The sequence below is a fragment of the Budorcas taxicolor genome, chromosome Y (genome assembly GCF_023091745.1).
Source record: "Budorcas taxicolor isolate Tak-1 chromosome Y, Takin1.1, whole genome shotgun sequence".
NCBI classification, from domain to species: domain Eukaryota; kingdom Metazoa; phylum Chordata; class Mammalia; order Artiodactyla; family Bovidae; genus Budorcas; species Budorcas taxicolor.
Genome location: NC_068936.1, coordinates 2,666,186 through 2,677,721, shown reverse-complemented (window position 1 = coordinate 2,677,721; position 11,536 = coordinate 2,666,186). Strand labels below are relative to the sequence as shown.

The window sequence follows — 11,536 nt, the reverse complement described above, 5'->3', positions numbered from 1 at the left end:
AGTTTACAGACATGAAGTATGTAATTAATACCTGGGGAACGAATGTGGAATTGGAATTACCTCTACTTCATAAGTGAAATTTTGGGCACCACTGTTTCTTGTCAAAATACTTAATTCTTTGTATTTCTCATGTATAAAACAAGGACTGTCCACCATGAAACATGGAGTTCTCCATATTGCCTGTATAAAATTCTAGGCATCATTCTCCTTCATGAAAGTTGGACTTCTTTATATTTCACATCTGAAATCAGAACGAACATTTTCCTGTGAAAAATGAAATCTATGCATTTCATGCAAACCACTAGATCTTCAGTCTCTGAATCACCTGTTTGCCTTTGTATCTCTGTTCATTGCACACGTGTGTGTACACGTGTGTATTTGTGTCACCTGAGTGTGTGTGTATTTGTGTGTGTGTGTGTGTGTGTGTGTGTGTGTGTGTGTGTGTCTAGGAGGAGCTCTGTTCCTCTGTGAAATGCATCCACATGTGCACAACCTTAGCCACCCGGGTGCCTGTTCTAAGCGGCAGGCCGTGGGAAAAGGCCAGGAGCTCCCGACCATAGGTCAGGGGCTCCAGGGTGGTTTGGCATGGGGCTGCGTTGTGCGGCCCTGAAAGCAAGAAGAGGAAAGTGGTCTGCTTCTTCCCCTGAGCATGCCTGCATTCCTGCCACTATTCAAGCCTAAGGCACAAGTTTAGGGATGATTCTGCAGCAGGTGCACGGCAGTGACGTCGGTGTAAGCCCACCCACAACCTGCCCCATCCCTCCTCATCCCCACCCCCTGTCCGTGGCATTCACTTTGTATCCGAGGTAAGTACCTCTGTCCCTGAGGTACCCAGGAACCCTATCTCACCTGTGTAGATCCCCGAGCACATGGAATTGCCGGCTGCCCCAGAGGCAATTTCAAGCTTGAGGATGATTGCAGCGTCAGGTGGCCTGGCTCTCCCAGTCGCTGGTCAGGCACTGCTGCACTGTTCATCAAGCAAACGGCTTGTGTGAACCTGCCCACTTGGCGCTAGGATGTGTTTGGCCGCTGGGTCACCAGCTGCCAGGAGGCCCAGAATTCCAACGGGCGTGTCCCAGGAGCCAACGCCTTTAGACTCCATTTGATTGGTTCCTTGATGAGGTCTGGAGGTCAGGGTGGAGAGTTCAGCCCCATGCCACTGCCATACTAGGCGTGTGTGGTGGCGCAGGGTTCTGGGCATGCGGGTCTCCCTTTCCCTGCTCATTGGCTGTGGGCAAGTAACCTCTTAGTACCATGAAAACTGAGGGCGGAGGGTGGACTGAGAGGGCTTTCTGCTGTGCTGACGTGTCCAGCTTGTTTGCAGCTCGGGGCTACGGCGAGAACAGCATGGAGAGTGAGATGGGGCCAGAGGAAGGCGGCAGCACCCCAGGATCCTGGATCTTAGTTGTGAGCCCGAGTCTTCACGAGGGAGGGGCCCTGGGGTCTACCAGCCCGGAGGGGGCAGCAGAGGTGATGCAGACCCCAAGTGGAGCACCAGGGGAGGAGTCCGCCCTGTTTTGGGTGGAGGTAGTGGAGGAGGGTGTGGCCCTGGAGGAGGGAGACGTGGCGGAATCGGGCAGAAGTTCCAGCTGCTGGTGTTAGCCATCATGGAGGAGGTGGAGGTGGTGGTGTAGGAGGAGCAGGAGCAGGTGTCCTTGGAGGAACAAGGCCAGGAGCATCCAAGGCCAAGAGCCCCGAGTGACCGGCCTGCACTGGAGGCACTGGTGGCCCTGCAGCTGTAGTTGGATCCCATGAATAAGAAAGCCCAAAGGGTGCATGCTCGCCTGAAACATAAAAACCGTCAGAGGCTGAAGCTGCATCTACAACAAGGAAGCACCGCCATCCAGGGAATCCATGGCTTCTGGGTCAAAGTTGTATCCCTTGGTGTGGTGCTTGTGAATTTTTTTTAACATGGTCTATTGCAGGAGCAGTTTACAGATCTGGCAATTCTGGTACAAAATTTACCTTTTGAGATGATGGGTATTGGTTACTGTCCTGCATATCTGTCCCTGATATTAAGGGGGGATGTCCTTGCTGTTGCATACTTATATTAAGTGTGACGTCCTGACTTTTTAGGCTAGCTGTGTTCTTCCAGCACTTTCCCCCCTAGCATCTAGAGGCTCCTTGACCTACAGCCATTTATGAACCACCACAGATGTCAGTTACAGTGAGCAACCAATATGCAGACATGATTCACTTCATGACCAACTTGAAGGTCAGGCAGGGGACACTGATGAGTGTGGAAGGGAGGTGATTGGGGAGGGAAGAGAACATGGTCTATCTGTGAAAACAGGAAAGGACAGCTCATTTGTAAACAGGTTTCACACTCAGGCCACCACCCACCCCCTGACACTTTGTCCTGGCAGGTGGAGGAATTCAGGCATCCCACTCATCATTGCAAGATCACATTGTCCTTTCAGAGGAATAGGTATTTCCAGAATGAAATGATTATTAAGGAATATCTGATTAATGTCACTGGTAAGAGGCAGCTCCCTGGATTTGGGGGGTGGGGGCAGAAAAGTGTAGGTTGAATTGGAAAGCGATTTAGGTTTTTCTCCCATATGCCTTTTCCTGCAGGATACTGAGCATCTCATTTCACTCCAGTTCAGTGGTACCAGGGGTTTGAATGTAAGGCATACAGCTTCAGGCACCACAACAGCAGCGTTAACTTCTTCAACTTGTTCTCTGACCGCAACTTCACTGGATCTGACTGGATTGCTGAATTGTGGTCCAATGTGGCCACTGAGCCAGAATTAGTGATTAATGTTGGAGTTTGGCGGTGCACGGGAGGCCTCATGGTCTGGCCAGCCTTGTGCTGACCTTGCTCGTTTCCCTGGCAGATCCTTATAAAGGATCTGTGGCCCAATCCTTTACAGTACTATGTGACAAGGAAGGCTCTACCATGAGAGGTACTGGGAGGACAAGAGGTGAGGTGCCCAGGGGCTCAGCATTGGCATAAATGTTGTCCACTGCTCTCCCTTTCTTGTCTTTCTGGGTTGTGCCACAACATGACTTTGGTTGCCTTGCTTCATGCATCAAACTTGCACTGGTCATCTGTTTTACATGCGGTAATGTAAATGTTTTAGAGCTATTTTCTCAAACTAACCCACCATCACCATCTCCCCCTGAGACCAAAGTCCGTTCTTTATATGTCTGTGTCTTATTTGCTGCCCTGCATGTTGGATGTCCTGAGACCAAAGTCTGTTCTTTATATGTCTGTGTCTTATTTGCTACCCTGCATGTTGGATGTTCAGTACCACCTACAAGGTCCTCAATTCCATATATTTGTGTTAACATACAGTGTTTGTTCTTCTCTTTCTGACTTACTAGACTCAGTATAATAGGCTCCACGTTCATTCCATTTCATTAGAAATGGCCCCGATGTGTTCATTTTCAGAGCTGAGTAACATACCCTTGTGTATCTGTACTCCAACGTCCTTATCCCTTCATCTGCCAATGGACATATAGGTAGCTTCCATATCCTAGCTATTATAAATAGTTCTATGGTGAAGACTGGGACGTGTGATTTTTAGTATGTGCTTTGAGAAAATGTAAAAGTTCACAGACTCTCTCCTCTGGAAACTAACTTGAAAGATTAAAGCTGTCTTTAATGTTTTCACAGAGGGTAGGTTTACATATCTGTGTCTGTCTCTGTTGGGAAAGGAACCCCCTGACCCCTGATTTTGAGAAACATATGATGGAGTGTCCTCCTTACCTAAAAAAGAAAAACAAAGAAGCTGCTTCATGTGAAGATCAGTGGCCAGCATAGGACAGGAAATTAATGAAGAGTGTTCTGGTGGTGAAATGGATCAACAGGGAGACACAAATAAACCAGAAATAATTTCAAAAGCTAAATAAAAAGCATCTAGCATGTGTCTGCATATTTTTTGGGCAGGTCCTCAGAACAAACACTCTAGCTGCACGTAGGATTCTCAGTTTACCACGTGGGAATTACCAGTCCATGGGGATTTGTAGAGGGGTTAAGTCATATGTTGAGGTTTGTGTCAGGGGATGCAGTTTTTCCTATGGGGTGGGAGTTGGGGGGATGGAGAAAGACGATGAGGGGCCTCATCAATTGTGTTTCTGGCAGTTTTACAAGAGAAATGTGGATATTCATGGAAAGGGTCTGGTGAACAATGGCCAGAGATTGAAAGAGTGGAATGCAATTTTTTTGGAAGGTGGTGCCCCAGATATCTTCTCTGTTGCATATCATCAGACTTTAAGAGTACATAACAAGGAGAAAGCCTTAACATTCAACTCAATATGAACCTAGAAGGCCATATGTATAAGACTGTGTATATGAGTACATGGTCAGCTTTGCTGAGATCCACTTTCTAGAGCTAGATTTCCAGGTAACATTTTAGGGGGTGGGGGAATAAGGTATATGGAAAGTGGCTGTGGCCTAGGGAGAAAGTAAAGGGTGGGACGGCCGTGAGATATTTGTTTCTGACAAAAATGACCAGGGAAAAGATAAATTGCCAGGAAACATATAAATGAAGGAAAACACATCCCATCATAGATGTTTGAGCTCATGTGAACTTTGTTATATTTTTTCCAGGAACTCAGTTTAGGTACAAAGTGTGCCGGGGCAGAAGTGAGAGGAATGAGGATGTTACGGCCAACCTACCCAGCCATGTGCTCTGTGTCCCATGCTGCTGCTATTGCTGCTGCTATGGCGCAGTGATTAACATCTCTTTTTCAAGGAAGGCTTAAGCTCTTTTCCCAAGGCTGTCTATCTGGCCAAGGTGTAGAAATAACATTTTTCTCATGAGCCCTCTGGTGACAGTTTCTCTGCCTTGCTGAATGGCTCAGCACAGAATGTTTTCAACCACAACGGGCCTGTCCTTTATCTAGGGCTATATCACTACTCTGTTCAAGGGCCAATGGGAACACCTGGAGCATGCGGAGCTCACTGAAGGACTGGTCAGCACTTAGGGTAGTCTTTCTGAAGTAGATGACTGCTTTCCGGAATTGCATCCACCTCTGGATTGGGCAAAGGACAGACTGGCACAAATGAGGTAGGGAGAGTTCAACATCTGTCCCTCCAGTGTTGGCTTATCATCCCAGATAACATGGTTCCAACGTGGATATGCCTGAGTGTGATGTCCCACATGAAGTTCTGTCCCACATGAAGTTATCAATCTACAACTTTTCTCCTTGAAGCAGCATCTCTTTTGAGGGCAAAGGGTAAATATTGAATGTGAAAATTCATGGATTTATGGATTTCCCTTCTACATGCCCTGAATGAGATCTGCTCTGGGCCAGCTTTTCATTTTAATATCTACACCCCAGAATGCCCCTTCTACAGAGAAGCATCTACAGCTCTAGAAGGCAAGGCTTGGCCTTCTCTGGGTGATTTCTGAACAACCAGCCCAGGAGACACTGGAAACATGTTTTCTTACTTTTCTAATCTATAAACTTCAAAGAACCCTCGAGGCCCTGTCAGGCTGGAACCTGTCATTCTCAGCGCTAGTTCAAAACAAAATAAAGCTGAAACTATGGTGTCATAACTCTGTAGCAGGTGCGAGATGGCATACTGGGGCATGGCTTTCAGGACTGGGCTTATTCTAGGGACTGCACGACATTTATCCACATTGAGAAGTTTTAGCGAGGCATTGCAAAGAAAGACAAAAACAGTTTAGGACAATGTCCCCGAATGGCTAATATTTCCTACCAGTGCTTCAGGACCAGGGGTGGAGGCTTTAGCTCTAACCTGTCATTGAGTGAAGAGTGCAGATATAGTCATGAATTGGTTAGCAAACTGAACTGTGGATGGTTGACTGAATGGTCATTATCTGGAAACTTGCCATGACTTGTGTCCCAGTGCCTTTATGGCTTTCACTTGGGCCCTAAAGTCTAGGTGCTATTAGATTTGAGTGCACACTTGACTGTGTTGTGTAAGGTATTTTTCCACTGAATATCAATGCATGTGAAACTTTGCAGATTAGTGATGAATTCATGAGCATTCTGGCTCAATCACCCTGAGCTGCATTTGTTTCCTGTTCCCTGGATGTGTTCCTGTTTTCTCTGTATAGAATGAAGCCTGGATGTCTCCATTGTGTTTGCCCATGAATGTGAGTTGATGTTTCCTCCTGTGGATCTGCCTATGCCTCCTATCTTCTTTCATGATGCACACATGCTTTGCCATTAGGCACAGCCCTGCTGCCATAGCTGTCTGAGTTCTTGCACATCCCTATTCAACATACTTGCATTGTGTTGCCCATATTCACTCATTTTTTAAAAAGTTTGTTGATCTTTGTTAGATTGCATGTGAATTTCTGGATCAAGTGCTTCCAACATCTTGAATTGGACTTTTTAAAAGAGTTCCATGATATTTGTGCACAGCAAGGAATACTTACAGCAGGAATAGGTAACAGTGATCCACATGTGGAAACAAGAATACCCATCAGTTCAGTTCAGTTCAGTTCAGTCACTCAGTCATGTCCGACTCTTTGCGACCACATGAATCGCAGCAGGCCAGGCCTCCCTGTCCATCACCATCTCCCGGAGTTCACACAGACTCATGTCCATAGAGTCCATGATGCCATCCAGCCATCTCAGTAACCCCCGTTGGGCAAGAATATCACTTGCTGAAGTGAAAATATTAATTAGTATCACAGAGGGCAAAGATGTTGCAGGAATGCATCTGTCAGGAAATTTTTTATCTATCAGGAAAGATTTGGGGTTGACTTGTTAAGTGTTCTATAAACACTGCTGCAGGATTGAAATACACTGACTTTTACCCCTACAAATGTATTCTTGCATTGATCATTAAACTGATATTACCCATGCAGAATTTTTTCATGATTGTCAGTAAATTATCACCCAAGTGATAGGAACTGGGTCTTGCCTTTCTGTAAAAAGAAAGTTGTTAAGGAATTCTTGTCCCAGGGAAAAGGGGTGCATGATAAATTTCAAGTTCAAAGTCCCTTGCTATTTCTGTGTCGTTTCTGGGAGAAAGGCACAGGGAATGGAATCACACCAACCTGATTGGCACTGTGAACCAGTCCAAGGCGACAGAAGTAGAGAACACAGGCATATGTCACTCAACTGTCCACAGTGAGGAATTCGAACCCTGCTAACCTCTTTGCACGTCAATCACCCTTATGAGCAAGTACCATTCACCATCCAGGATATATCATATATGTAGAAGAGAGCACTGACTTGATCAGGTAGCGAGTGAAAAAAATTAACTGGGACAAAAAACAGGGGTGCTCCAAAATCCATAATACTGGACAAGTAAACCAATATTTCCCCATGTGTGCGAGTTTCGTTTCAGAATTGTGTGTGTGTGTGTGTGTGTGTGTGCACTGGAAAAAATGCGCGTGTGAGCTCTCTGAACTGGCCTGGCTGGGAGATGGAAGAATGGACACTGAACACATGAAAGAGCTTGTGTAAGGTACAAAGATCTTGGGGCAGCAGAAGCACTGGCATCCTGGCAAATGGCCCAGGGATCTCACCAATGGAGCAAGCTGTACATGTAAACAGGCATGTAAGTGTAAACATGGATCCCTAAGCAGAAAGGTGAGGCAGGCAAAAAGCACCTGGGGGAAGTCCAGAAGGATGCCAAGGATCAGAGAAACAGAGTGGGCCAGATTACCAGGCACAAAAGAGGGGTTATGCACAGCCCCTAAGACACCTGACTTTTGTTTTGAATTCAGTTATCCATATTGCATCTTTTATGCAGAGCACAAAATATTACCTGTGTCTGGTGGGTCAGCTGCTATAGAATCTTGTCTTCAATGGGGGAGACCTGGGTTGGATCCCAGGGCTCGGAAAATCCCCTGGAGAAGAGAAAGTCCACCCCCTCAAAAGTCCACCCCCACCAGTATTCTGGCCTTGAGAATTCCACGGATTGTATAGTCTATGGGGCCACAAAGAGTTGGACACGACTGAGTGACTCCACTTCACTTTAGGTTTTTTTTTTTTTTTTTGTATTTGAAATATTTGAAATGAATTTTTAATATTCAGACAACGGAGAATTATTAAATATTTGCTTCAAAATAAGCTAGGTCTTGAAAAAGGCAAGAGAATTCCAGAAAAACATCTATTTTTTCTTTATTGACTAGGCCAAAGCCTTTGACTGTGTGGATCACAATAAACTGTGGAAAATTCTGAAAGAGATGGGAATACCAGACCACCTCACCTGCCTCTTTAGAAATCTGTATGCAGGCCAGGAAGCAAAAGTTAGAACTCGACATGGAACAACAGACTGGTTCCAAATAGGAAAAGGAGTACATCAAAGCTGTTTATTGTCACCCTGTTTATTTAATTTCTAGGCAGAGTACATCATGAGAAACGCTGGAATGGAAGAAACACAAGCTGGAATCAAGATTGCTGGGAGACGTATCAATAACCTCAGCTATGCAGATGACACCACCCTTATGGCAGAAAGTGAAGAGGACCTAAAAAGCCTCTTGATGAAAGTGAAAGAGGAGAGTGAAAAAGTTGGCTTAAATCTCAACATTCAGAAAACGAAGATCATGGCATCCGGTCCCATCACTTCATGGGAAATAGATGGGGAAAGAGTAGAAACAGTTTCAGACTTTATTTTTTTGGCTCCAAAATCACTGCAGATGGTGACTGTAGTGATGAAATTTAAAGATGCTTGCTCCTTGGAAGAGAAGTTATGACCAAACTAGATAGCATATTCAAAAGTAGAGACATTACTTTGCCAAATAAGGTCCGTCTAGTCAAGGCTATGGATTTTCCAGTAGTCATGTATGGATGTGAGAGTTGGATTGTGAAGAAGGCTGAGCGCTGAAGAATTGATGCTTTTGAACTGTGGTGTTGGAGAAGACTCTTGAGAGTCCCTTGGACTGCAAAGAAATCCAACCAGTCCATACTGAAGGAGATCAGCTGTGGGATTTCTTTGGAAGGAATGATGCTAAAGCTGAAACTCCAGTACTTTGACCACCTCATGTGAAGAGTTGACTCATTGGAAAAGACCCTGATGCTGGGAGAGTTTGAGGGCAGGAGGAGAAGGGTATGACAGAGGATGAGATGGCTGGATGACATCACTGACTCTATGAACGTGAATCTGAGTGAACTCGGGAGTTGGTGATGGACAGGGGAGGCCTGGCGTGTTGCGAATCATGGGGTTGCAAAGAGTCAGACACAAGTGAGCGACTGGACTGAACTGAACTGAACTGAATAGTTATATGCACTTTAAATAACATGTTCAGGGCATTCCAATTTCTTAGTGCTCACAAGTCTTTGATTTCAGGTCAGAAAACTTATCATGTTATTTTATACATATTTCTTATCCCATCTTTCAGCTTTTCTTGGAAGTTTGAAATGGTGTTTCTTTGCAGCCCAAGTTTATCTCTTTACATATCAATGGTGGAGTTTTGAAACTGTTTTTGAATCCCAGAATAATTTCAAATATTTCCATTTTTATGTTAAAATTTACTTAGATTTCTCTCTCTCTCGCTGTTTTTTGTTTTGTTTTGTTTTGTTTTACTTTATTTTACTTTACAACACTGTATTGGTTTTGCCTGACATCAACATGAATCCACCACAGGTGTACATGAGTTCCCAGTCCTGAACCCCCCTCCCACCTCCCTCCCCACACCATCTCTCTTTCCCTCCCCATACCAGCCCCAAGCATCCTATATCCTGCATTAAACCTAGACAAGTGATTCATTTCTTACATGATATTATACGTTTCAATGCCTTTCTCCCAAATCATCCCACCCTCTCCCTCTCCCACAGAGTCCAAAAGTCTGTTCTATACATCTGTGTCTCTTTTGCTGTCTCTCATACAGGGTTATCGTTACCATCTTTCTTTCTAAATTCCATATATATGTGTTAGTATTGTAAGGCCAGACCCCGGGGGCCAGATGGGCCACCCCTCCACTCCCTCCCGCTGGCAGGGGAAGTCCCTAATGGAAGGAGCCTCCCAGATCCCGGGGACCAATGACAGCACACTTCGCCAGCTAAAGCCGCCCCACCCCAGCCACATAGAAGGACCTATCAGCCCGACCTATCTGGTGACCTATCTGAGCCCCCGTCCATTAACCTGACCATCCCTCGCAATGAACGTGTATAAGCCACCTCCAACATGGTCCGGATGCAGACTTCCTCAACCTGCCCCGTTCCGGTTTGGGAATCCCGCCCAGGAGCGCTTCACCATTGAAAAGCCTGTTAGACACTCTTTTCAGTGTCCTGGTCGTCTTTACCTAACATTTGGTGCCCAATGTGGAGCCTGAGGCAAGGGGCCATCCCATGACGAGTGGGATTTGTGGCCCTCTCCGGTCTGGCCCGCGCTGGACCAGGTCACCCCATCACCCCTCTGGGACCATGCAACCTTCTGGCAGGATACGGGGTAAGTTCCATTGGTCAGGTTCTGAGGGTTGTTGCTCCCATGGTGATCATGCCTAGGGTTTCTCGGTCCTTTTAAATTGTGGACGCGTCTGTACTCCTCCTCCGCAGGCCAGGCCTGCTATTCCTTGGTGCCAGTCATCTCGGAGATGTCCGTCTTGGCTGAGTGGCCTTCTCCTCACTGGGTTGACGGTCCGTTCAGGGACGCCTGACCAGACCACTCCCAGCCCTGCTAATAATTGGTCTAGGACCTTCATTTCATATTCGCCATGGGGACGGATGCCTCCAGGGCTGACCAACCCTGAACTACACCGCTAAAATGTTTACTTGCCAACCTCAGAACTCTTCATATCTCTGGAAAAATTCACGCCAAATGCTTAACTTTCCTTTGTTCTGATGCATTGCCCCAGTATTCTTTAGATAACGGCTCACAATGGCCGCCAACCAGAACTTTCGATTTTAACATCCTCCGTGACTTAGGTAATTACTGCCAGAGGATGGGAAAATGGTCTGAGGTACCCTATGTACAGGCTTTCTGGCTGTTGTGCTCCCATCCCATCCTATATACCCACTGTTCCCCTTCTGAAATTCTCCTAACCATGGCCCTTCCTAGCCCTACACCAACTCCCCCTCTATTGTCCTCACCAACTTCCTCCATATCCACTCCTCCCCCATCATTCTCACAGCCCAGCCCTCCTGTGACTATGCCTCCTGCTGCTCCCTCAGCTCCATCTCTATATCCACCCCTTCCTCCGTGCCCACCCCTTTCTGACTCACCAATCAGCTCACACACAAGTTCCCAGACCGCTCCCAATCTACCGCCAGCTCCCCTGTTTCCTCTCCACCAGGTGGCTGGCTTGAAGGGTCTCACCCATGTCCATGTGCCTTTTTCACTCCAATATCTCACCCATATTTAACAACGGCTAGGCTTCTATTTGGCCAACCCCTTTAACCACATCAAAAACTTCACCAGCTGCCTCAGTCTTATGCCCTCATCTGGCAGGACATATTTGCCATTCTGGGGTCCACCACTACCCTAGAGGAGAGAAAGCCTATTTAGGCTGTGACAGAAGTGGTGGCTGGCCAAAAATATCTAGCTAACCCAGCAGACCCAGCCTAGCCACCTGGAGCAGCTGCTATTCCAGACGTAGACCCAGACTGGGACTATCAGGACGGACAAAGAGGAAGAGCCAACATTCAATGCATGGCAAAA

General features: G+C 46.4%; 1 pseudogene; it reads left to right on the top strand.

Moving 5' to 3' along the window:
- Positions 1–1,347: 1,347 nt before the first annotated feature.
- Positions 1,348–11,095, top strand: LOC128070905 (testis-specific Y-encoded protein 3-like; annotated as a pseudogene).
- Positions 11,096–11,536: the final 441 nt, after the last annotated feature.